We start from the raw sequence: 26,813 nt of genomic DNA, 5'->3' as shown, positions 1-26,813 counted from the left end.
TTCCGGGTGGGGCCATCCAGGCGTAAGGCAAGGCCTGGGAGGCGTGTGTGCATGTGTGTGTGTGTGTGTGTGTGTGTGTGTGAGAGAGAGAGAGAGAGAGACCCATCAGCAAGGGGGTTGACTGGGGGGAAGAAAAGATGGGACATTGTGCCTGTTTCTTCTAAGGAGTACTGTGTGGAGTCTGCCTGTCAATCAAAAGGAGAAATCCCCCCTCCCCCGCTTTGCCCAGTTCCTGGGAAATCCACCTCCGCATCTTCATGCTGTTCCTTCCCCTTTCCACATCCCTTCCTCTCTCTCGCTCTCTCTCTCTCTCATTTTTTCCCTGGTTCAGTAAGTAAAGGGACCCGGAGCCCCATCATCCTCTCCTACTATTAACCCCTAAGATCTGCAGTGCGGGGCTCGTAAGGCAAGGAGCGCGTCTTTGGAAAGCGATCTTCCACGCCTTCTTCTTCCCTTTTCCTTTGAACCTCCCACCCCATCCTTTCTTCTCCTTCGTTCCTTCCCCCCACCCCGCCACTGAAACGCCTCCCTTCCGTGCCTACCCGGGTCCATCCACCGAGGAGCCGCCGGGATCCCCGAAACCGAGCTGACAGCCGGGGAGTGTCTGTCTGTCTGTCTGTCTCTGTGTGTGCGCGCGAGTGTGTGTGTGTGTCCATGTGGAGGGGCCGCGCGTTCTCCGACGGGCGTCGAGGAGCATCTTTCCGGAGGAAGAAGGGGATTTAAACAAGACGGAGGGATGTAGCCGGTCGTCATCCGAGAGGAGACAGCACAGCAGGCGAGGTAAGGAACGGATCTGCTTCCCTTTCCCTCTCTCTTCCCCCCCCCCAACACACATCGCCACGGCGCCCCCAGATCGAGTGGGTCATGGGGATGTGACATCCGAGAGGATGGAGAGAGGTGGGCAGCGTGGCTTTGTTTCAAGGCAGGATCAGGTGCGTCCAGGTGGAGGTGGCTTTGGGGACGGAGGTGGGGGGGGGGCTCTCGGAGGCTCCGATCAACAGTTTGCACCCGGGGGGGGGGCTTCTGGTGTGTCTCCTGGCCGGGTTGCAAAGGCCAGGCAAGAAAGCAAGAGGGGAGAGGTGTGCGTGCGTGCCCCCTCTTCTCTCTTTTCTCTATGTGTGTGTGTGTGTGTGTGTGTGTGTGTGTGTGTGTGTGTGCACACGGCATGCTTGCTGGGTGCCTGAATTCTTCACACGTTGCACTACGGATCGCGGCGCCGTGCCTGGTGCTATAAATATGCCATGCGATAAAAGCTGGAGCACGACTTGCCAGCGACATGCCCACATTGCCAGAGCCAGCGAGCTTTCTGTGGCTTCCTCCCTCCCTCCCTCCCTCCCACCCGTGGCACCTGCCCAATTCAAAAGCCGAGCCTCCCAGGACACCAAAGCGGGACAGCGCCTTGTGGCCGAGACCCACACCGTGGCCATCTCTCCCCACGGAACCCGGACCCCTTCTTTTCCTCACTTCTTCTCCCTCTTTCCTACATGTATGAAGAGGTGGAGGAGAAGACCACCAAGCCAAGGGCGAAGCACCTCCTGTCGCTCTCCTTGGTGCTGAATCTTCTCCGGGCTAGGCTGTCCTGTGTGAGGAGAGCCGGGGCGGATGGGTTCCCGGGTTCCCCTTCTCCTCCCGACACTCTTCCGGAGGGGTCTCAGATTGCCAAATGGTTACAGGGTGTTGGTGAAGCTGGGAGGCATCACTCCACCGGTTCGCTCCTCTCTGTTTCAGACCTAAGAGGTGCAAGAAAAGAGAGGAGCTGGAAGGATCATCTGCCACTGGGAGCTTGTGGGGTATGGTCCCCGCTATTGTGGGTCAAAGCATGATGGTTGGTGTTGGCGGTGAAAATCATGTGGATCTGTCTCTGTCATGGATCATTTTTCAGACCTTGAAGGAATGGTCCTCAAGCATGCCTTAGGGTCAACAGAGTACCACCCCCTTCCAAACATGTATATTGTATGGTGTCTTGAAACGGAAGACTCTTTTCTGGCTTGACTTGGGGGAAAAAAAGTTGTCAGGAGTAGTGGGGGCTCAGTGAGGACTGGAAGCTTGTCACGGAGGTGTGGAGCAAATTGTGGTCCATCTGGCAACCTGAAACTGGGCAGGAGAGGTTGACTCTGCCCTTGATCTGAGGACGACAGAGGTGGGCTTCTCACGCATGCAAGATGCGTAGCTGAAGCAAGTCCTCTTGGTCTGGTCTCCAGCCTAACCAGATAGGGTGCTTGTGGAGGCCAGTGTGGCATCCAGGATGGGGCCGGTAGAAGGTGCTGGACTTTGGGAGTCATTCACGGTGGTGCCAGGTCGGACAAAGATGGTGGAAGTGTCCTTGGAAGGAGGAGAAGTTCCATATTGTATGAGATAAGCTTAGGAATAAAATTAGTTTGTTGGACTTTAAAGGGAGCTTGATGGCTGGAGGATTCTGGGAGCATAGTGCAAAAAAAAAAGAGAGGGGGGGGGAGTAACTTGTCCAACCTCTGGTTGTCCATGCTTTCTTTGGGGGGAGTTGTTGGGCATTCCTTGCAGAGGGCCATCCGTGGCCATGTCAGATGCTGAAAAAGGAGAGGCGAATGCATTTCGATTCTTCTCCCGTGGAGGAATGTGATCGAGGTTCGTCAGCTTGTGATGGGCGAGGAGGCAAAAAAGGGAGAAGTCCTCCAGTCCTTCCCTGTTTGTCTGATAATTCTGGACCATCTTCTGGAATTCCTAACCACCAGATGTGGTGATGAGGACCACTGGGCTTGGTCACCTTTAAAGGAGTGGTCTGTTGACTGGCATGAGTCATGAGAGGCGACTGGTGGGGCTCCCATGGTTAGTGGCAATCTATCCTAGAACATCAGTGGTTGTAAGGCAAAGAGCAGGGGAAGCCTGTTGTGGATGGGCACCTGGAGAAACATCTGGTTGACCTCTGTTGAGGTGCAGAGTGCTGACATGGCTGAATTCTTGTAGTAAACCTACTGGCTAATTCTCTAATGTTCTCATATATAATTCCCTACCACAGTGGTCCCCAACCTTGGGCCTCCAGATGTTCTTGGACTTCAACTCCCAGAAATCCTTGCCAGCGGAGGTGGTGGTGAAGGCTTCTGGGAGTTGTGGTTCAAGAACATCTGGAGGCCCAAGGTTGGGGACCAGTGCCCTACCATATCTTCAGTGAGCCCAAGGCAGCATGCATGAGTCCTCCCAACTTTTTTCACCGTCTTCACAACAACCTTGTAGGTAGGGCAGGCTTCCATTCCCCAGATCAACCTAGGATTATGTGCTGGTGGAAACCTGAACTCAGATCTCCCTTCTCCCAATCCAGGTCTCTTAACTATTGCACAAAGATGTGGAGGTCCATGGTGGAACTTCTGGAGGCCAAGAGTGTTTAAGAGGCAGCATCAGAATGTGAAGGACCCATATGCCTGGTTCCATCATCACTAGAAAACATGGCATGTGGGCAGGAATGATAGGACTTGGAATCCACAGTGTCTGAGGACTCAGGTTTGGGAAAGGCTGGGCAGATAGAGAAGTTCATAGACTGGTAAGGTGCTTAGGTTGGTCCAGGGTGTCACTGCCTGGTAGTATTCTATAGAGACCGTAGGGAATAACATGGGTATATATCAGGGTGCATGGGGTTTTTTTAAAATTATATTTTAATTTTAATTTTATTGACTTGATTCTCTTGACTTGTATCTCAACTTTCTCCCAGAAACTGGGGCTCAAGCCTGCTCACAACTTAATTTCCAAAAAGTACAGATAAAAAGCTCAACAAATTGTTATAGCAGTAAATCATAATTAAACAGATTACCATGGTAAAACTGGAAAATTAAAGTACAGCTACTTTTTACATACATATATATATACTGTATACTCATACATATGTATGTATGTATGTATGTATGTATGTATGTATGTATGTGTGTGTGTGTGTGTGTGTGTGTGTGTGTGTGTGTGTGTGTGTGTGTGTGTGTGTGTGTGTGTGTGTGTGTATGTGTATGTGTATGTGTATGTATATATGTATACAGTATATAAGGAACAGGCTGTCCTGTGTGTGTGTGTGTGTGTGTGTGTGTGTGTGTGTGTGTGTGTGTGTGTGTGTATGTATGTATGCAAAAAGTAGCCATACTTTAAAGTAGGGGTCCCCAACCTTGGGCCTCCAGATGTTCTTGGACTTCAACTCCCAGAAATCCTGGCCAGCAGAGGTGATGGTGAAGGCTTCTGGGAGTCCAAGAACATCTGGAGGCCCAAGGTTGAGGATCACTGCTTTAAAGGACTACTACATTACACTTTTGGGGTGTGAATACAAGGTGAAATGAATATATATACTACCTACCCCAGCTCCAGTAACAGTTTTTCCCTGCAACAGCCAGTTCTAAATTATTAAAACATTGTTTAATTTAAAAGCATGTTTTTTTAAAAAAAAATCAATTAAAAGGTAGGCCACCGATTCAGCCAAAGGCTTCATCAACTGTTCAGCTAATGAACTGCCTCAATGAAGAAAGATTTCCTTCGTAACAGAAGGGCAAAAGGGAGGAAGCTCAGCCAAGCCTCCCTCAATAGCAAATTCCACAATGTGGGAGCAGCCATGAAGAAGCCCCCATTCTGAACATCTATCAAAAGGGTAGCACAACTAAAAGAAGTGCCTTCATGTGGAGTTTTCAAGCCACTTATGTGTGGGAGGATGCAGGCCTTCAAATTAGAGATGTCATGAATATTTGCAAATTTCCTTCTCTTCACTGACAAAGGAGATCTTTATATTCCATTAAAATAAAAAGCAACTGCGATGTGATGTTTCACTTCTGTGCCAGGGTGAAAAGCAGGGGTGTTTATCAGCCTTAGGAAATAAATATGTATTCTGTGCAAAATGTGTGCAAAAGCTTGCGTTTTGCATGGGGAAAAAAAACCTCTGCATTTTGCACAGAAGACAGGGGATTTGTGCAAAATCAAGTTTCTGCACAACCACCTGCTTTTATGAAAAGTCCTAAAATGCAGGGGGGCAGAGAATGCAGAAAACTCTCATATTCTTGACCGGCATGGAGAATCCTTCTGATTTTTTTCATACTCACCTGCAAAAGCAAACTAAGGGAAGATGTATCTCCCTGCTTCAAACCCCAATCATCTCCAGCTTGTATGCTTTCATTTATGACTGTGCATGAGGGTGCATGTGTACTAGAAAGATTCTACCCAACCCGTTTGTGATACAGTTGTAAGGTCAGCAACATCCAATTTCTTACAACAGCGCCAAAGCCTTATGACCAGGGTAGAGGGCAGACTTTTCAGTAATCATTGCAAAAAGTTGTGTATCTGATAAAAAGTGTGGAGAGCTATGGGAGAGCCTCCCATGTGGATTCTGGCAGCAGTAGCAACAGTTCTAGAGTTTATAAAAGGACGCATAAGCAAGGGTACCTCTGAGCATGTCTAAATGCCAAATCTAAGCCAGCCAGATTGGTAGCATCACGTCTTGAGACTTGTGTTCCAAAGTGCAAGGGCTGGGAAATGGCCCTCAGAACCCCCCAAACCAAGGAAGCTGAAGACTCAGATGCTGTCAGACACAAGCAAAAATCTCAGATCAGTTTTTTATCCATCGGTATCACATGGGATGGCTTATTACTTGGTGTGACCCTCATAGCAGATCTCGGTGACCTGCAGAACATGCCTGGGTGGCTGCTGGATCCCCACCTCCCAGGCAGGCCCACAGGTATTAATACCTGTACCCTGGTATCTAGCTGACATCCTTTTTACCTTCTACAATCCCTTGATGTAGGGTTACTCATAGTTATTGTGGGAACAGGCAGCCATCAGATAAACCCAGCAATATAAGAAGGGAAACCTTCTTATATTGGATGTTTCGGCAGGCCTTTCCTCCAGACAATTCCTGATGTTTCTTTTCTTTTCCACTGCACTTGGTTTCTATTTTTGTAAAGTTTTTATTATTTATGCTGTTGTATGTATGTATACTTTTATTACCTGATGTTAACCGCCTAGAGTGGTCCTGAGTTGGCTAGATAGGCGGGATATAAATAAAATAAATAAATAAATAAATATTTTATGTGCTTTCCAGATGTTGAAAATTGTTGCTGTACGATTCTCCAAAATCCTCCCATTAGCATAACTGGAGTGGCTGCACAGATTTGGGGATCTTGGGGGTGATGGGGCTTTTACAAATGTTGAGCTGACTTCCCTAGTAAAGGACTACTAGATTACACTTTTCGGGGATGAATAAAAGGTGAAATGAAATGCTTTTTACATGTTATGAAAGAAAACCCTTGAGAAAGGAATCTAAGACTTTTGTATTGCTTTCATTTCTGGGTCTTTTAGGAAAGGCCTTGCTTTGGTTTGGGGTTCTTTTGAGTACAAGCCCTTTCAGCAAACCTGAAAATACCCAAACCTGCTGAGTTCTTTCATTTTAATGTTTCCAATTTTGGTATCTAAAGCGAGAGCCGACGCAGTCCTACAGAACCCTCGGAATTAGTCCCACCCAAAAAGCAGGGGCCAGGCAACGGACAATCATTCATTCCAAAAGGAGGCAGCCAGAACAGTACATGAGAAAGAAAAATCAATCATCCACAGACCTAATAGTATGCAGGCACTAATCATAATTTAAAACTCCTATTTATCTTCACATCACTATCCTCATCGGTTCATCAGCAAGAAGTAGTAGAGATGAGAAAGAAAAATCATCATCATGGTCTTAATCAACATAAAACACACACACCCTCACGAAGAGTAATAATGACCCTCTCCCAACCCAAAACCCTGAAATATGGGAGAAAGGAGGAGACGGGTCTCCCACCTATCACTTCTATAGTTTCAGTCCAGCAGCACAGGCAGTAGTCCACCAGGTGAAGAGCAGACAGCACTCCAGAGAACAATACAGGAAATGGGGGGAAAGAACCGCTAGATAGTTCAGTGGTTTAGGTAGACGTTGGGACTTTGATTCCCCACTGTGCCTCCTTGATAGGGACTAGACTTGATGATCCTTAGGGTCCCTTCCAGCATTACAGTTCTAAGATGATGATGATGAACTCCTTTCAAAACTCAATAAAACAAAAGATGAAAAAAAGTAGGGGAGCATAGAATACATAAGAAACCCATTATGTTTGGTTAACCCATCTTACAGAATTCTGAGTCTTTTGTATTTTGGAGGCCGTCTTTCATAAAGCCACAAAAAGACACCAAAAATGAAAGAAAGGGCCTTTTCTACTTCTCTCCCCCCAAAATAATGAAAGGAACCTCTCTTCCCCCCCCCCCCCGCCACCAGTTTGGATTAACTTGAAAATCCCACTCTGAGTGTTAACCAGGAGGGCCGTTTGAACACAAAAATGCCAAGAAAAGTCGACTGAAAAACAAAATAAAGTGTTTAAAATGGACCCCATAATTATAACACATTTCTCTAAACAATCCAAAAGCAATTTGTTCTACCTGCTCCCAGTACAACATTTAAAAAAACCTGATTTTAGAGAATCCATAGTCTCATACAAGCCACTTCCTAGTGTCCTCAGATCATCTTCTTAGATTGTGTTCTGAGGACACAACCAATGAACGCTGGACGGTCACGGATTCATTTATTACTTCATTTGTTCAGCAATTTTTTAAATGTTTAAAAGCCATGCTTCAACCTTAAGAGGGCCCCAGATAGAACACAGCACTCCGAATGAGCAGCAAACAATTAAAGAGAAGAATAAAGATAATCAAAAATGCAATAGCACAGGAAGAAAACAGACGCAGAGTTGGAAGAAATTTAGTAGGGGAAAAGCAAATGTGTGGGACATTGAGGTCTCCTCTCCCAAAATGGGTGGCCATTGATGGGTATGCACAGAAAAACATCCATCAGGGTTGCTGGATCTTAGGGCACTAAGTGAGGTCTTTGGGCATTAAATGAGGGAATTGTTGGGTTTCCCTCAGGTCTGCAGAAAGAGAAAGAAATGGAAAGAGATGCCAGAAAGGAAGGTAGACTAATTCTTGAGATGACTTTGAATCCCTTCCACTCATTATTATTACGAAAGACCCCAAACAACATAGGCACTATGCCATCCAAAGTTTCCAGGAAGCTGTAATATCAATGAATGAATGAATGAATGAATGAATGAATGAATGAATGAATCAATCAATCAATCAATCAATCAATCAATCAATCAATCAATCAATCAATCAATCAATCAATCAATCAATCAATCAATCAATCAATCAATAGCATTGGAAGTGGAGATGTTTCTTGCTGAGGGACAAATTACCTCCATCTAATATCTACATGAACCCTTGAGGTGTCATAGTTTATCTCTGTAGGGTCCAAATCCATTTAGTTACATATGCAAGCAGAACACAAGCTGTGTAACCTTTGAGGGTGAATGGATGCAAGTTAAGAAATCACTCTAGACCAAAGGTTCCCAAACTTGAGTGTCTGATCTTTTAGAAGCACGGCTCCCAGCAATCTCAGCCAGCGCTGCTAGTGATGAAGAAGTTTTCGTCCAAGAACATTTCGGGACCCAAGGTTTGGAGCCCCTGCTCTAGACATTATCTCTTGTGTGCTGAGTCGCACAGAACTCCAGAAACAACGGCTACGACAATCTCTTAATTTGAAGTAATTCCCCTCCAAAAGTTATAGTTGTTTGTATTAAAGCCGGTGCAGAATCCCTGTTGGGATTTTAGCCTATGTGTTTATTCATTTATTGCACTTTTTGATAGTTTTGTTATGCCGAGCATGCTGGGCGATGTACATTAAAAATAAGGAATACCAACAATAAAGCAAAGGCTAGCGAGAGCACATCATAAACTCAAGAGAAAACTGGCAGCAAAGAGGGAAAAGCCCTGCAGCGCATAAAACCAAGGGAAAAAAGCCAAACCCAAGAGCGTGAAGATCTAAAAGCATTAAAGATAGTTCAAGAGGGTCCACGCCACCACCCTGCTGTTAACGGAAGAGAAACGAAAACCAAGAGGATGGCCAGTAAAAAGAAAAAGGGGAAACACCCCATCCCTTCTTGACTTTGGATGCAGAGTCATCGTGGGCTGGCAGGGCCTTGTAAATGGTGGCTCCTCTGCCACTGATTGCTGGTTTAATAGTCCTCCCAAGGAAACAGGGGTGGAATAGCCAATGGGGCCAGGGAACTCTAATGGAGAACCCACAGCACCCTTATCAGTTATTTCTTTCTTCATCCATTATGTTTATTTACCAGCCTTTCCCTGAGCGGGTCAAGACAACACATAGAGTTCTCCTTCTCCTCTGCCTCCTTCTTCCTTGTTCACAATGACCCTTCAAGGTAGGCCAGGCTGAGATCCTGACCCAAAGAGACCCAATGGGTTTCATGGTGTGTCCAATAGCAGCTCATATGACTCTAGGGAAGAAGCCATACAATAGCTTGGATAGAACTCTGAGATTTATCAGGGATGGAGATTTACCCATAACTTGAGCTAAAAAGTTTATGGATTCAAAACTCGTATTTGCTATAAGCCCAGGGGGTGGCCCTAGGCAAGCTGCATACTCTCGGCCTCGCCATCTGCAGTGTAGCGATAAGAAGAGGTCAGGACCTTAGGCTGACCCAGAAGCACCAGGGTCAGAAATTCGATACTCCACTGTATCTCCCAGGAGGAGAACTAGCTTGTGCTGTACCAGCTGAAGTAGTAAACCACTTCTGAGTACTTTAAATCTAGAAAACTAAAGGAAGGGATTATTAATTATTCTCAGCATTGTGGATCTAGTGTGATGTGCAACCTAAGAAATGTAAATTTTTTGCACGTTATCTCCCAGAATCCTCAACCAGCCTTTGGCCACACTGGCTAGGGGTTTCTAGAAGATTGGCGTTAAAATGTCAATTTCGGGGGAGAGAAGTCATAAAAGTAAGTGAGAGTCAAAGGGTAGTTAGAGCTTGGATATGCACAGATCTAATTACAAATGGCTTACCCTCCTTTTTAATGGATGAATCTATTACATCCATACATTTTATTAAATTCAAATACCCTCAGATCGTTGCATGGTTTTGAGTTTTTTTGGTTAAATTTCTTTAGCTATGCAGTAGAAGTGCAGGAAATCACAGAGCCACATAGCTTCAAGTTTCCCAGAGTAGACCGCCCCTTTTGTTCATCAACTGGCACTTACGGTCTCAGTCACTCACTCTGAGACATTAGTAGCAGAAAGAATAGAACCTATTTCTTTACATACAGAACAAAGACTGCTTCAGCAACAGACCTTCAACATATGAACAGCTTCCAACAAACAAAAGAGAGAGGGACAGAGCAGAGAGGTCAGGCTCCCTTTGAATCAGAGGCAAGAGGGAACAATTGGTTAGTGCTGGAAAGATTGACAGTCACCCCAGCACAGAAAGGTCCCTCCAAATCTACGAAAGGCAGCATGCAAGGCTGCGATGACTCCAACACACATTACTAAACTCTCTCTTCAAGGAGTCCTTTTGATGGACTCGAAAAATAAAGCAAGCTCCAAAGACCATCAAGAGTGTCTCTATAGTGGACAGGTCTAGAGGTTTGAGCATATACCCATTTGTAAGGTTTCTGGGCCTTGATTTCAAGTGTTGAACGTTAGGTCAGACCGAGCCAGGGAGCTGAGGACAAAAACACCCCATTGAAAAGACATTTGAGTTCCAAGCAGAAGCTTGACAAAGGTAATTAAAGGATCCAAGTGAGTTCTCCCATTCAGCTGGTGCCAGGAAAATACCCAGAAGGGGGTTCTTTTACCACCCTCTTTGTCTTACTGTCTTCCTTTTGTCCTGGCCCCTGTCAATGGGAAGTTCCCCGGGCAGAAATGGCTGGAACTACAAAAGAGACATCAATAAATCAATGGGCAGCAGGCATCCTGTGAGATTAATGTCCGCCTTTCATCTTCTGCAGTAGGAGGGATCCTGTGAAAGGAGAAGGGAGGTGAGTTCAAGGGTTGTCTGGAAATAAATCCTTCGGCCTCACCTTCTGTGACAGTTTCATGGACCTGGTGAGGGAACCCATCAGTCTGGACTTGTGTAACTGCTAAAGAGTGGATGCAAGACATGAGGGGAGCTACTCCACCTGAGATACAGCTTGTTGCTTCCTCTCTGGATATAAAGCAAAAGCAAAGCATGCTGCTTATAAACCGGATGAAAGAATAGAAGGCTGAGTCAACCTTGAGCCGCTACCCAGGATTGAACCCCAGGTCGTGAGCCCAGTTTTGGCTACAGTACAGCAGTTTAAGCACTGCACCACAAGGCTCTTGAAGATGCAGTAGCGAATCTAGGCTATTAACCTCGACTGTTCTCTCCCTTAGAATCAAAGATCCATAGCATTGTCGAGCTTGGAGGGTCTCCAAGGGTTACTGAATCCAGTCCCTGTGAAAAACAGGAAATCCATCCATTAAGCACATCTGACAGATGGCCATCTAGCCCTTGTTTAAACCTTCAGATGAAAGAAATTCCACCACTCTGAATCTATCCGTTCTCCTGTCAGATAGCTCTTACTGGCAAGAATTTCTTCCTAATGTTTAGGCAAAATCTCCTTTCCCATAATGTGAACCCATTACTCCGGATGTCATCCTCTGGAGCTTCAGAGAAGACGCTTATGCCATAGTAGAAGACCAGATTGTCTTTTTTATTTTTACTCTTTTTTTGGGGGGGGCACACATTCCAGAACTGCACGGAGAACCGTTGCTTCGCTTCCAATCAGCAGCAACCGTTCTCTTGACACTTTTAAAAATAAAAAGCACGGAGGTTCTGAAACTCATAAAGCCTGATTGTTTTCACCGAAGAGCTCCTTTCTCATATTTCTACGGCGATTAGCCATAAAATCTTAACTTTTGGAACTGATTGCTTTGACTTTCCCAGTGTTCTGTCATTCTCTAGAACAAACGCTAAGGCCAGTCTTAAAGCTTGGGAGAGGGAAAAAAAATGTCATTTTGGACTATCGGCAGGCTGTAAAGGTCTTGTAATTTAACCCCTTCCGATGCTTACTATTGCTCTGGCGTCCTGCTCATCCGATTTTGCCTTCTGCAGTTTCCTCCTTTTGGTAGCCCAAAGCCTTGGGGTTCAAGATCCCACAAGTTAAGGGTGTATCCTGGCTCTTAAAAATATTTCTGCAAGCTTGTGTGCTTTTATGCTTCCTTGCCCCTTAAGTCAGAGTGGCAGGAAGGGCCAGTGGTGGCCTGCCAGTCAATGGCAAGTGCCCTATGGCCGGTTCAGAGCTGGGGAAAAAAGTTCCTTTTTTTTGGTGAATCACACCCAGAATTCTTCAGCCAGCATGATTACGGGTGAGCATGGCTGGGGGTTTCTGGAAGCGATCCTTTTCCTCCCTTCCCCACCCAAAAAATTCCCCTTAACGTTTCTTAGATTTGGTTGCACTGCTGCGATTCTTGCACAGAACAAGCTCAGGGGAACTTGATCTGATTCAGCGACACCCCTTTCCTGCGCCCGAGGGGCTGCCTCAGGATCACTGGGGAGGCAGTGAATGTTCTGCATTCACGGGGAGAAGATTCTGCCCAGCCCCACCAGCTATGCAGACTGAAAATGCACCAGCCAACCTTGGGAAATTAGGTTCTCAGTTTTGCATATTCCCCACTTTGTGAAGCGGAGACAAATTCCAATTTATTTGCCAGGGCTTGGTGTTGCCTTCTTTTGCGAGCTGAGGTCCCTGAAGCTATACTTTTATTTTATTTTTGATAATACCAGATTTATTTACAAAGACACTAGGAGAAGGTAGCTGGGGGAACCTGTCAGAATTACTCTGTGGGGGAAGAAAATCTGACTCTTCCCTACCCCCAGTTTTCCAGAGGAAGAGTACTCATAATCCCCTTCAACTCAAATCTCTCTCCCCAATCAGATCATCCATCTATATTTTTCTAGTGCATCTCGTACTACTTGGTGATCCCCAGTAAACTAAACACATGCTGACTGTTTTGGCTCCACCCATTCAGTTTCGGCCCCACCCACCTGTCAATTATCAGCTCAATGGGCTTTTTGGTGGATTGAATTCATCTGTAGCATTGCGTCCCTTTGACCAGTGGTTCACAACCTTGGGCCCCCAGATGTTCTTGGACTACAAACCCCAGAAATCCTGGCCAGCACAGCTAGTGGTAAAGGCTTCTGGGAGTTTTGGTCCAAGAACATTTGGTGACCCCGGGTTGAAACTTTTGCCTTAGACATAGGTTGAGTGCCTTTTGTGGGCTGGGAGACACATTTCTACACCCGCCCCACAAAGACACTGCTTCTGGGAGACACTGAGAAGCAGAAAGACACGTTTTTATGTGTGGTCTTTACAAATATCCCTGAGAGAACATTTGGGGGTGTTTTTGAAACTTGGGTGTAGACAAAAATGGCCTGGTATTTGATCAGGCAGACTTCACTTGCTCTTGTGCAAAAGATGAACTGCTGGATAGCTCAGTGGTTTAAGCATTTGGCTGCAGATCTAGAGGTTAAGAGTTTGATTCCCCCACTGGGTCCCCCTGACAGAGGCTGGACTTGATGATCTATAGCAGTGGTCCCCAACCTTGGGCCTCCAGATGTTCTTGGACTACAACTCCCAGGAGCCTTCACTACCACCTCTGCTGGCCAGGATTTCTGGGAATTTAAGTCCAAGAACATCTGGAGGCCCAAAGTTGGGGACCACTGATCTATAGGGTCCCTTGCAGCTGTGCATTTTTCAGATGACGATGATGAAGCATGTGTGGCTGGCCAATGACCATCCAAGCCAGCCTAAGGCTTAGGTGATAATTTGCCCTCTGATCTCATCAGCAAAAAGTTGACACTCATAATCATCATCACCATCATCTTAGAGCTGCAGAGCTAAGAACTTGGATCCTAGGGTTGAGCCCCTGTCAAGGAGGCTCAGTGGGGAATCAAACTCCCAACCTCTGGCTCTGCAGAGCGATCAGTTCTTAGAATCCTGGAGCTTTTGTAACTTCTGTCTCCAAATCCAGGAGTTGTGGTGGACCAACGCAACTTACCCACCTTGCATAACGTTCCCGAAACCTTAACACCCTCCTTTATTCACATATGTAAATGAGTGCCCCCACCTCTCCCTACCCTGGCAATGTCTCACACAACACAAAAGTTAAAAGAGAAGGGGAAAAAAAATCAAAGTCATTAAATCCAGCCTGTGCAAGGAACACACTAATTAAAAACCAGCCCTAGCAGTGATAAAACAACAGCAGAATCAAAACCACAGTTTATATTAAGCCCCACGGGCGGTATGAGAAAGATGTGCCTTGCCTTGTTTTCTAAAACTCATCACTTTCTCCTGCTGTGGTATGGTTACTTCAAACCCTCCCCAGTAGAGAACTTTTTTGGGGGGGTCTTTGGGGGGGATAGTCTCCCCCAAAGTAACATTTTGTGGCTCTAATACACCCGTCAGCCTCTCTCTTCTGAATGAGACTGATCCTGTTTCAAGGCAACAGAGGTGCAGAAGCCAGAAGTGTTGAATGCTTTAATTCACACCTGGCCCCTAGGTGTAAATTGTCCAGTCTATTCTTCTCTTTGAATATTCATTTCGCTCTAGAGAACTCTTTTTCCGGTGTCAGAGAAAGAGGGTGAATTTTACAGCCAAAGGAAACTTCTCATTGTGGAGACAAGGGCTCAGAAAACCTGTATTCTTAGATCAAAACTCTTAGAAGCTCACAACTGGTGTGGTCTGTTCTGGGGAGAGCTGTTCCTTTAATTAATTTTTTGTTTCACTACAAATCCCATAAGCCAGAAGGCTTAGTGGCCTAGGCTTGGCCTAGCTCTGCATAACTTCCTTTTCAAAAAGAAGTTCCCAGCAAGCACCTGGGCAGCTTCCTTTTGGAAATAAATACAAAGCTAGACGGAACTAGGCCTACGCTGCCATCTTAGGCCTTTCGCCCAGGTGAACCTCACTGAGATTTCTGTAGGTGCCTCTCCGCCACGTGGGCCTTCTAGAATGGAGAATTCTGGGATTTGTAGTCCCAAACACACGCATAATGCACACAAATGGTGCGTCCTTAATTTCTGAGATTGGTGGTCTGAAAAATCTAACTTTTCCGAGCTCCGTGATAGTCTGTGTCCCAAGAGGTGCAGATCCTGAGCTGTCAGCGCTTGAGACCTGTGAGGGGTGGAGTTTGTAAGATTTATGAGTGGAATTTGGTGAAACGTAGCTGTTCCATTTAATACATGGGTCTGTGAACCAGTTCTCTGAAGAAATGGTATGACTTCCCATCTGTTACCCCTCCTTGAACCATAACCATGTTCATAATTCCTGCACATACACAGTTCATTTATTTTATCCCCAAAGGTACCCCTGCTTCAAAATGCTGTGGAGGCCACTGTCTTGATGTTAAAGATACTTACAGGTGTCAAACCAGCTGACGTTGGATTCAGAATGATTTCCCCCCTTGTTCTTTGCCTCAGGCAGCATGATGTCTTGGAACGGCAGTGGAAGCCCTTACATTGGCCATTCTGGGCCTTACCTTTCCTTACTTGTGTGTATTTTCAGTCATTAGCCCATCTTCCTCCTGCACTAGGATTTCCTCATAGGAACAGCATCTCAGCCATCAGACTTGCAAATCAAGCCTGTGCTTACCTTCCATTGTCCAATTACAAGCACGCTAAATGCAAGATACAGAGTGGAGGAAAATCAAACACTATGACAAACAAATGTCTTTCACCGCTTCAGGGTGTACTTTTACAATCTCCTTTTAGAAATATTGTTCAATTTGACTCTGAACCTTCCTCTTCCTCCACTCCAAAGGTGGATACCTTTCGTGGGGATTGGGGACAATTTCGTACCCCCTGCGACCCTCTGGGCACCACACACGCTGCCAAAAATGAGGAATAAAATGTGTGAAGTGAATCCAAAAGTGTTCAGATGGTTCCACTTCCCATTTTTTAAAAAAACCCAAACACATGCACAAACATAAATAATTAGGGGTGTTGAACGATAAGGACATATGAATTCAAATTATGAATCACTACCTCATAGGCTTTAAAAACCTTATTTAATCAGACAAATAGGGAAGCAGGAGATGACTGGGAGCAAAGCAGGATCGGTCCTATTTAATGCTTAGGAGGGAGAACATCAGGAAGGACCAGGGATCTCCAGGGGAGGTGCTGGGAAACAGAGACGCAATGGGGTGCAATGGACAGAGTTGTCAATTAGGGCTCAGAAGACCTGGGTTCAAGCCCACAGTTGTCAACTCCTGCATCGCCTCTCTCTCTCTCTCAGAATAGTTTCAGTGCCACTTTGCTGATGCCAGCGTCTCCATTTCCCCCCAACTCAGCTGTTCGAGGCCTCTTCCATTGTTTCTCCCAACCACTAGGATGTTATTAATTTCTCCCAGCGCATTCAAAACATTTGCATGAGCAACGAGAAGCATTTTCAAAGAGATAATGAGATCGGATGGCTCTGACGCTCGGGTAACGGCGAAACAAAAAGGGCCTCTCGAGCCGTCTCTGCAGAAACGGGACGGGAAGCTATGAACGGAAGGCTGATTAAAAACCACATCAGGATCCGTTCTTTGGCTCAGCAATTGCCGTGGTGTGCTTGCAAAGCGGGGCAGGAGGGGAGGGAAAGGGAAGGAAGGGAGAGAGAGAAATGTTGCGCTTGATTTCCTAGGGCGACCATGTAAGGTTTTATAGGCGAGTTTCAAGCAGAGGTGGGAAGGAGGCCGGCCGAGGCAGAGATTCTTGCCCTTCACCTTCCCAGAGTCAGACCAGCTGCTGCAAAAATCCATCGCTGGCACAAATTAATTTCGTTCCTTTCAGGGTCTTCTTGTCCCCGTGCCATGTGGCAGAGCTGTGCTCTAGCGGCAGCTTCCCTGCTTCCAGAGGTTGGACAGCTTCGCCAGCCATTGTTAACTAGAGATGTTAATCCTGGCGCATGAGATGGCTTCTTCTTTTTTTCTCCTTTCTTGCACATTTTTTCTTCTTCTTCTTGCTGATGAGGGGCCAGGATGTTTTCCACCAGTCTCCTCGACATACGAGTCCACGTCTGCGCTGACCGTTTTTGCACAAATTGCGAAACAGTGGAAATTGTGCAGAATGACACAAGGACTGAAATCAGGCAGTTAAGTGGCAACTAGAGTAGACACACTGAATCAGTGGGGATTTGGTGGGTCAGTTCCTCCATAAGTTCCATCGATTCAGTGGGCCTACTCTAGAGGTGATTCGCAGCTGGATTTCAGCCAAAAACGGCTGCTTTGCCTCGTTAATTTGAAGCATGGGATGGGTAGCTCGCAGCTTTTGGAACGACCACCCAGTCCTCCTGTACTTGTACTTCTCAAAGGGAAAGAAGGCATGCTCTGTACAGAGATACCTGTGCAAATAATAGAGACCCGGATCCCCTACTTCTTCGCCTGCTGGAGGAAAGGAGAGTTGTTAAGGTAACTAGCACTCATCAAAATCGATTTTGACAAGATGCTTAAAGACAGGAAATTCCTGTTCAAGGTATCTTGTGTTCCAGAGACAGCCTCAGTCAACAAGAAAAAGGAACTCAGTGAGTGATTTTCACATCCCTAGCATTAACGTGGCCTGTGTTGGCTGGTACGCACAGAAGTTATGGCTGAGGCCCTGAGGTGAAGATGAAGACTGGGGATAAGTGGTTTTCCTCCCAGTATGCTCAACATGCTGGAACAGTGGTTCCCAATCTTGAATCCCCCGGCATTCTTGAACTAAAACTCCCAGAAGCCTTCACCCCTAGCTGTTCTGGCCAGGATTTCTGGGAGTTGCAGTCCAAGAACATCTGGGAACCCCAGGTTGGAAACCACTGGTTTAGAACCACACCAGGATACTGTTCACAAAACATCCAACAAGAACCTCAAGATGTTGACCCCAGAGTACTCAGGAACCTCAACATGTTGACCCCGCCAATGTTTTCCAACTTCCCCATGCCCCACTATCTGTTCCACAGCTCCTATAATCCTCATATGACCCCAATGTGGTAAGAGGTTGGATATGAATGTTCTAGATATGGGTTGTTTTTCCTTCCCTGAAGAATACAGTGCACCTCAGAACTCTGTAGAGTAACCGGCCTGCCCCCAACACAAGTTTGCTGCTCTGACCTAGAAGTGGTGATCCTTTTACACTCTAGATATTGCTGGGTGCTGATTCCCATCTGCCCCAGCCACCAGAGGCAATGTTCCAGGATGATGAGATCTGTAGTCCACCAGCATAAGGAAGGTTCCTGGTTTTCTGCACCTGCTTTCCCCACAAGGGAGAGGGAGAATTTAGATTTGTCAGAGCTGTTAGGGATTTAAACCCAGGCCTCACCTCCCTTAGTCCAAATAGTTTCTGCAACTCAAAATCATTTCTCTGCTTTGCCTCCACTTTGGACCAATCTGATAGGATGACAAAGCAAATCAACCACAGGTCAGGAAATATTGAGTTCAAGGATCTCATCTCCCCGATAAACTCAGTGGCTGGTCTTAGGCAAGCCATGCTCACTCTCTCTGTCTATCTATAGATATATATCACCTGTTATGGACCATCAAGGTTCCTCCAACATATGGCGGCCATAAAGAGTGATCTCTAAAATGTCCCATCCTCAACTGCCCAGCTCTTGCAAACCCAGCCCTGTGGCTTCCTTTAGGGAATCTGTCCGTCTCGTGTTTGTTCCTCCTCTCTTCCTGCCACCTCCCACTTTTCCTAGCATGATGGTCTTTTTCAGGAAATCCTGCCTTCTCATGATGTGCCCAAATGAGGACAGCCTCAGGTTCAACATCTTTGTCACCAGAGAGAGTTCATGCTTGATTTGCTCTAGGACCCACTTGTTTGTCTTTCTGGCAGACTGGCGTATCTGCAGAGCTCTCCTCCAGCACCACATTTCAAACAAATCCCTCCCCCCCCCCGTTAGCTTTCTTCACCCAGACAAGAGTGTGGGTCATCTTGGTTGCCATCTGAATGGAAAGCATCCTTATCACTGTTGTGTGTGCCATGTGTGGTGGTGGGGGGCCCATTGTGATCGGTGGGGTAAAGCCATGTGTGAAAAGCAAATCAAGGGACAAAAAGTAAAGATTTAATGTACACACAGGCCACAAGTGTGACAGCATTGTGGCATCAAGAAACGTCTTCCTAAAATGATGCTTGGGCAATTTTCCAAGACAACAGATTAAACAGTTTTAAATTGATTGATCATCTTCCTTCTAACGGATTCCTGAGTCCATTCCACTTGAATCAATGGCCAGGTTAGTGAAACTGTAAGATAAGAACATGAAATGATGGGCTGGGGGGGGGGAGTAAGGGAGGGTGCAAGATGAGATAGCTATGAGATAACTTACAACTGGACAAGCCGGAACGGCATTCCTTATTAGAAGGGGAAGGACTCCTTTCAAGTTTAATTCCCAATTATAGTAACACTCTGGAACCCAAATAGCCTTCAAACTGAATAAAGTATACTCTTGAACGGCGGCACCCCTAATTACACTTTGCTCGTGCTGATGAAAATTGACTGCTGATGATTAATCAATGGAGGATTGAGTTGATTAATCTACCAATTAAACTGGTAAACTCCCCCAGCCTTCTTTTGAGTGGAAGCATGACACAGCAATACAGTACTTGGGTGAGTAGACAGGGTAGCCTGGCACATTTTGCCACCCAAGGTGAAGAATGTAACAGCATGTGCCCCCCGGCCCCTCCATTGGACTGACTGGAGTTGGGTCTGGGGCTTTCGCAGTGAATGCCCCTCTGGGTTTTCTGTCAGCCTTTCTGAGGGCACACCATTCAGGACCTTGGACAGCTCCTGTAAAATTCTTCAGCGCCAGCAGTGGGACACCATCTGCCACCACAGCGGAAGATGGTCGTGTGCGCTAGAGGAGGCAAGACCCTCTCTTTCAACACTGTTTTGCCACCTCCCAGCAAGTGCCGCCCGAGGGACAGACAATATTGGAAGCCCCAGGATCACACATCCAGAACCATCCGTGGGCTACACCAGACCTGGAATGGGTAAAAAGAGCCCAAAATGTATATGTATTATTTTTAAAAAGTCAAAACCAGTTACTCACATTCACATTTGATGGATGGGATTTGGGTTGAGTGGCTCACCTCATCGGGGAAAACTAAAATTCCTTCACGATGGTCAACAGATCAGAAAGAAGGCACCAGAGGAATTATCACCACCACCATCATCTTAGAAATGTAGAGTTGGAAGGGACCCTATAGATCATCACATCCATACCCTGCCAAGGAAACACAGTGGGGAATCGAAATCCAGACCTCAGGCTCCAGAGGCCTAAATCACTGAGCTATCCCCTTGCATTTCTCAAAATGGCTGCACGTGGGTTGTTGTTTTTTTCAGGTACACTTTGCCCCTCTGTCTAATGATTTGGCTGGTTGCCTTCCTCTCTTATCTTGTATTAGTGTGGAAGTATGCTACAAGACAGGAGGGCCTGGCGTGCTTTGGTCTATGGGGTCGCGAAGAGTTGGACACGGCTTAATGACTAAACAACAACATGCTACAAAGGACACTGAGACCTCTGGACAGTGAACAGTTTCCATGCCCCAAATATTTATCATTTCAATAGGGAAATAAACCTACATGCACGCCCAAGGGACGAATCAACTTGATTTCAAAAGATGGTGGCTATGTTTTGTGTAACAGGATCATAAACTGTAGAGTGTGTCTTAAAGACTCAATCCCCGTCTGGAACACACATTTTCCGATATATGGCAGCTGAGCTTCTGCTTTAAAGCCTCTGATGAAGGCGCCTGCCACCTTGTGAGGCAAGCTGTTCCACTATGAAGAGCAATCAAGAAATCCTCCCTAATATTACATCAAAAAATCCCTTTCTTGGAATTTGAAGCCATTGGTTCAGGAATTACCCTCTAGAGCAGTGGTTCCCAACTCTGAGTCCCAAATTGTTCTTGGACTACATCTCCCAGAAGTCTTCACCACTAGCTGGGTTGGCCAGGATTTCTGGGAGTTGCAGTCCAAGAACATCTGGGGACCCAAGGCTGGGAAGCACTGCTCTAGAACATTGGTTCTTAACCTTGGGTTACTCAGGAGTTTTGGACTGCAACTCCCAGAAGCCTTCATCACCAACTGTGCTGGCTGGGGTTTCTGGGAGTTGCAGTTCAAAAACATCCGAGTAACAAAGGTTAAGAACCACTGCTCCAGAACAGTGGTTCTTAACCTTGGGTTAGTCAGGTGTTTTTGAACTGCAACTCCCAGAAACCCCAGGCAGCACAGCTGCTAGTGAAGGCTTCTGGGAGTTGCAGTCCAAAAACACCTGAGTAACCCAAGGTTAAGAACCACTGCTCTAGAACAACAGAGAATACGCATGTTTAGGCATCTCTAGGACAGACCTTCGAATATTTGAAAAGGCATACCATTTCAGCTCTTTATAATCTCTTCCCAGGCTGAACAAACCCAGCGTCAACAGAACATGCTCTCTAGATCTTTCATACCAAGTCTGTCACTCTCCTCCAGAAACCCAGTTTTGTCAATATAGTTTAAAGCTGTAGTACTCAGCACTGTGCTGCCTATGAGGTATAACTGAAAGTAGAGTTCTGCTAATTTTCATGACATGGACTGGAGGCTGCTCATGAAGCCTCGATTTGGATAAGACACATCAGGAAAGAAGACTCAGGGGAGGAGAAATATCAACTCAGGGATAATATTCCTAGCATCTTTCCTGTAACCACAACCAAGACCTTCACCACGTGACAACCAGCGGTGGAAGAGTTGGTGGACTGTATGAAGCTACCTTTTCAACTATGACTCCCAGACTCTACCACCGCCATGATGGCTGGGAGAAGCTGAGATCTATAGTTCATAAAAATAAGATTTCCGTGCACATCCTTTCTGCACCCTCAGGGTAAGGAGAGGCATGATACAGGCTTCCTGCACAAAAAAATGATATACAGTATGCCTGAAGTTGAGTCATGAAAGGAAATTGATCGGCACCAAACAAAACATCAGGAAAAGGCCGCGCACCCTCTTTTACAAAGGCAGCTGAGCTCCAACCCAAGTGAAGTCCAACCCAAGTTTGATTTAAGGGTAAAGAGCCACGAGTAGCAGCACCTGGACAAAGGGTTTAGCAAGGAAATGTTGCCTGGTGGTGACACTCTTCTCCACTCTGATTACAGGAATGTATAGTACTACTGTCAGATTTAAATGCTAGTCATCATTTCTAAATATGCATGCGTAGGTTGTTATTTGCAGATTTTATGTGACTGTCTGAACCTTCAGTTGACCTCTTTTTTTTTTTTTTTTGGTGAGACATAAATGGCCATTTTTTTTCTGATTTAGTAATAATAATCTTAGAAGTGCAGGAGCTGGAAGGGACCCTGTAGATCACCAAGTCCAGCTCCTGCCAGGGAGGCCAAGTGGGGAACTGAACTCCCAACCTCTGACTCCACAGTCAGGTACCTAAGTCACTGAGCTATCCAACAGTTCTGTATGTGTATGTGTCTTTCGCATGTGTCTTCCTCATTCCTTACCCCTTGCAGTCTTAACTTGATGCACCTCTAGGAAGAACTTAGCCTGGTGCTCATTGAGGTAGACAACCAGTATCCAGGCTGTACAGCTTCCTCTTGCAGACCACTCCTCCAGACCAATGAGAAAACCACGCATGTGGAAACTCAGCTCAGCAGGCAGAAAGGCTTTAGCCTAGCCTTTTCCTTCACAGCTAGTTTTCTGCGAGCAGAGGTTTTTTTTATGTGTGGTTGTTATGCCACCAACTTGCTTCCAAATCATGGTGAGTCTACTAGAGTTGTTGGGGTATCTGAGATGTTCAAGGAGGGGCTTGCTCTTGCCACTCCCCCATGAGTCCGTATGGCCGAGAAGAATTTGAACCCAGGTCTGCTGAATTCTAATCAGACACTCTTTCCAGTACACCACACTGCATTCAACTCATATGAGCTCCACTGTAGCAGGGAAAATCCTAGTTTTCTTCTTGTCTCTACCTCCTCCCCTCCCATTCCCATCTTACTGTTTTATAAATAAGAGATGATGTTGTGATGATGATGGCGATGGCGATGATTTAAGTGCCTAAAATTCGGAATAAGGATATCCATTCCTTCAATTGCTGTGGAGTGTGTGTGTGTAAAACCTACACGAGTTTCTCCGACACTAGCGATCAATATTGACTCACTCAACATGTGTTAAGCCAGTCTTGTGAATGTGTGTCGGCATATGTCAAAGACTGTGGCACACCAGTTTTTTCTCACTCCATGAAACACTTGCTTCCCATTTGGTTAGCTTTAATCACACCGAGTGGTGCCCGGCTGTCAGTAGAATCGTTTACAGGGTGAGAAGTGTCCCTTTATCAACCGGGAAACAGCTGGAATTGGTTTGCTCCGGCGCCTCCATCTGGGGTGGACAACGGCCAACGGTTTCGATAGAGCTCCCACCCACGTCATCATTCGCGGGAAATATTACTGCCCAAGGCTGGAGCTGTTTGCCGCTTTGATCTCATCCCTTACAGCCCAGTGGTAGGGAATTCTGTGGGCTGTATGTGGCCCTCAGGAGCTGGTTTTTGGGGGAGGCGGCAGTAGTTAACCCACCCGATGTTTCTGGGCAATGTGGTTCTCCTCCAACATTTCTTGTTCTGTGGCATCAAGTCACCCTGATTTATGACAACCCTGTGAGTGATCTCCAGGTTGTCCCATCCTCAACAGCCCTGCCCAGCTTTTGCAAACTCAACCCTGTGGCTTTCTTTAAGGAGTCAGTCCATCTTGTATTTCATCTTCCTCTTTTCCTACTGCCTGTCACCTTTCCCAGCAGGATCGTCTTTTCCAAAGAATCCTGTCTTCTTATGATTTTGGCTCCCAGACTCATGGACTATAATGCCCTGAATGCACATGGCTTTGCATAACCACTTCACCCATTCTTCTCCAGACTAGAATCCTGTTTCAACCTCCCAGTGCCCTCTGTCACTTTTGTGGAGGATAGGTAGTACCTGAAGGAATCTGGTGATTCTAGTCCTAAAAAAGCAACTGTTCAAAACTCTGGTCTTCTCTGTCTGAATCTCGCTCTTCCCAGCCCACAGCAATGTCTGGTGCTGCATTGAGGGATCAGCCTTGTAAGTGACAGAAAAATGAATGTATTGGTAGACAGATAGCTAGGTAGGTAAGCATCTGATCTTTATTATGCCCATATTCCAAAGGACTGTCTCTTTTTCACTCTATATTCCTCCCAGTAAGTAGGAAAAGAAGACGGAATGCTTTTTTTTTTTTTTTGGCAGACTGTAAAGAAGAAGAAAAAAGCTACCATCAGCTAGATCTGCTGCCTTATGCAGGAAGCTTCCTAGAGCTTTACTGGCTAATTCGTTAAAAGATGATAACCCCTGGATTTCTCCCCTAATAGCTGAGCTTCTTTTCCTCTGAAGTGCTGGCTTCACTCCAGGCAACGGAGCCTGAATTAGTTAAAAGCTGGGTGGACGCTCATTGGCTGAGGGAAAGCCCCACTAATCTTCTGGAACCTTAGCTGAATTGCTGAAGCTGGCAGTTGTTCGGTGATTAAAGTACACAGGAGCCCACTTAGCTGGCTGGTGGAGAGGAACACACCACAACACACACACACGGGCTCATGCGCAGAGACACATAGAACTCATTAAAAGAAGAGCTCTCTCATGTTCAGCCAGAAGAAGCCAGCCAATGTATTCCGCTTGGCCCTTGCCAACGTGATTGCCCAGCATTCCATATTTCACGAGGCTTGCTGTCTGGGCAGGATTAGGCCCATGTTTACTCCCCCCCCCTTCTACATAACAATTTTGGAAGCCAAGGTGAAAGCTGAGTGGTGGCAGATGCAAGACCAAATGAAGGAAAGAGTGCTCCCCCATCCTCCAGTTGAGTGCCAAGAGATACAAGCCAACTTGTAGGGTTTCAGAATGGAGTTGGATGAATTCATGGACATCGGGGCTATGAGCCAAGATGGCTCTTGGTTACCTCCAGCAACAGAGCCATATTGGTTTGATTGAGGCCATGACACAGAGGGAGCAGCAGGGCACATGTCTTGATGATAGTGATCTGCCTGGAATGTAACACTGAACTGAATACGATTCCGATCTGGTCCATCATAGCTCTTTGTATGTCCTGATGGAAATTGTTCTTCCATGAACCCCATAAGGTAGATGAGGGTTGCTATCATTTTTTTGCAGATGGGGTTCTTGAGGATTGGAAGGAATAGCCAGCCATGAGCCCATGGGTTGCATTCATCCACATTTGAATGGGATGCTTGCCAGTGTGACATCCACTATGGTGGTTTAAGTCAGTGGTCCCCAACCTTGGGCCTCCAGATGTTCTTGGACTTCAACTCCCAGAAATCCTGGCCAGCAGAGGTGATGGTGAAGGCTTCTGGGAGTTGTAGTGCAAGAATATCCGGAGGCCCAAGGTTGGGGACCACTGGTTTGGGTCTCTGGCTGTGGAGGCAGATTTTGGGGAGTTCGATTCCCCACTATGACTTCTTGATAAAGGCTGGACTCAATGATCCTTAAGGTCCCTTCCAGCTCCACAATTCTGTGATGATGGTGATAGTGGTGGTGATGCTGAGCTACATTTCATCAGCATTTTGAGACTCTGCACACCGGACCGCAGCTCTGCCCACTTGTACTGCTGCAAAGCAGAGTTGGTTTCCATACACTGGTGGTCCTCAGCTGCAAACCAAAGTCCATTTCCCTATGAAAACTTTCCAGACTGCAAACGAGGACTAAGTTCTATCCAGTAGCTTCTTCGGCTGCAAAACAGGGCTCGGTTCCAAGAGACAGTGTCTTGGTCTACCAATTGAAGCTGAACAGTTTCCTGATCTTTCCTGTAGACAGAGTATCTTGTCTCTTATCTGCAATCATTGATCAGAGATTACAGCAAGAGGCCCATAGCAGGCCTAGGAAACCAAAACTCCCTTCTTTGCTTTCATCCAATCAAATGACTGATTAATAGGTTCAACTTGAATAGATTTGCATATCCCATTAACTCACAATTCAGGACAAGAACTTCATTTTCCTAAGCAACTAGGTTGTCTTTAAAATATATGTTTATGGGGGGGGGGGACACGTCAACACGAACATGGGTTCCTGAAGACGAGAAGAAAAAGCAAGTTTCCTTCCCACCCACCCCAGGCCTATCAATTAACTTTTGCCTCTTTGCTGATTAAAACTGCCCCCCCTTGTCATCTTAAAACTTGATCTGATTAAGCCTACAAATTAATCATGAGAAACATGTAAAACTCATTAAAAGCACACGTAATGAAAGAACAATCCCCGCCATTGTGCATCTGCCAATAACGCCGAGCATCCCTCAATTCCATCGGCCAAGAATTATTAAGCCCTGGAGGGATGTGCATGTTTATCACACTCTTAAAACTCTACTCAAGTGGTGCCAAGATTTTAAAATGCAGTTTCTTGGGTCTGCCACTCCAAGGATCTCCCAATGGCAGCCTGCATTCAGCTACAGGTTGGGAGTTCAATTCCCCACTGTGGATCCTTGACAGGGGTTGGCCTCAGTGCAGTTCTAAGATTCTGAGATTCATTTGGGTGGGTTACAGTTCAAAGAATTAAAGTCGCTTAGCTCAAGAATAATACCCTACCAATATGGCTCGCCCTGTTAAACCTGTTCTCCATTCGGGTTGTGGTTAGAATTTCAGTCTCAGAGCTGGGGATGAATCTATTGCTTCCCATACTGTGTCCAGGTCTATGATATTAATAACAACATTTGAATGACAGAGCTGGAAGGGACCCAATGGATCGTTGAGTCCAATCCCTCTCAAAGAAGCGCGGTGGGAATTGAACTCCCAACCTCTGGCTCCACAGCCAGAGTCTTAACACACCAAGCTATCCAGCAGTTCTTATATAGAAAGGGCAGCCAAACAGAGCAGGATGCAGGAAGAATTCCTCTATGGAAATGTTTGAGGCTTTTTAGCTACACATGGGTCCTTCAATCTGATTTGAAGGCCAATTTGAAACATGCAGATGGACCTCAGTCTCTCCCAGA

The 26,813-nt window shown here is 46.2% G+C and overlaps 1 long non-coding RNA gene across 1 annotated transcript in view; it reads left to right on the top strand.

The window, feature by feature from the left end:
• Window positions 1–595: 595 nt before the first annotated feature.
• LOC144584277 (uncharacterized) overlaps window positions 596–26,813 on the top strand; it is a 117,064-nt gene continuing 90,846 nt past the window's right edge. The window contains exon 1 of the long non-coding RNA XR_013538421.1: window positions 596–780. This is a non-coding gene — a long non-coding RNA (uncharacterized LOC144584277). The remainder of the gene's footprint in view (window positions 781–26,813) is intronic.

The sequence above is a fragment of the Pogona vitticeps genome, chromosome 9 (assembly GCF_051106095.1).
Source record: "Pogona vitticeps strain Pit_001003342236 chromosome 9, PviZW2.1, whole genome shotgun sequence".
NCBI lineage: Eukaryota > Metazoa > Chordata > Lepidosauria > Squamata > Agamidae > Pogona > Pogona vitticeps.
This window is presented reverse-complemented; position numbering and strand designations above follow the sequence as displayed.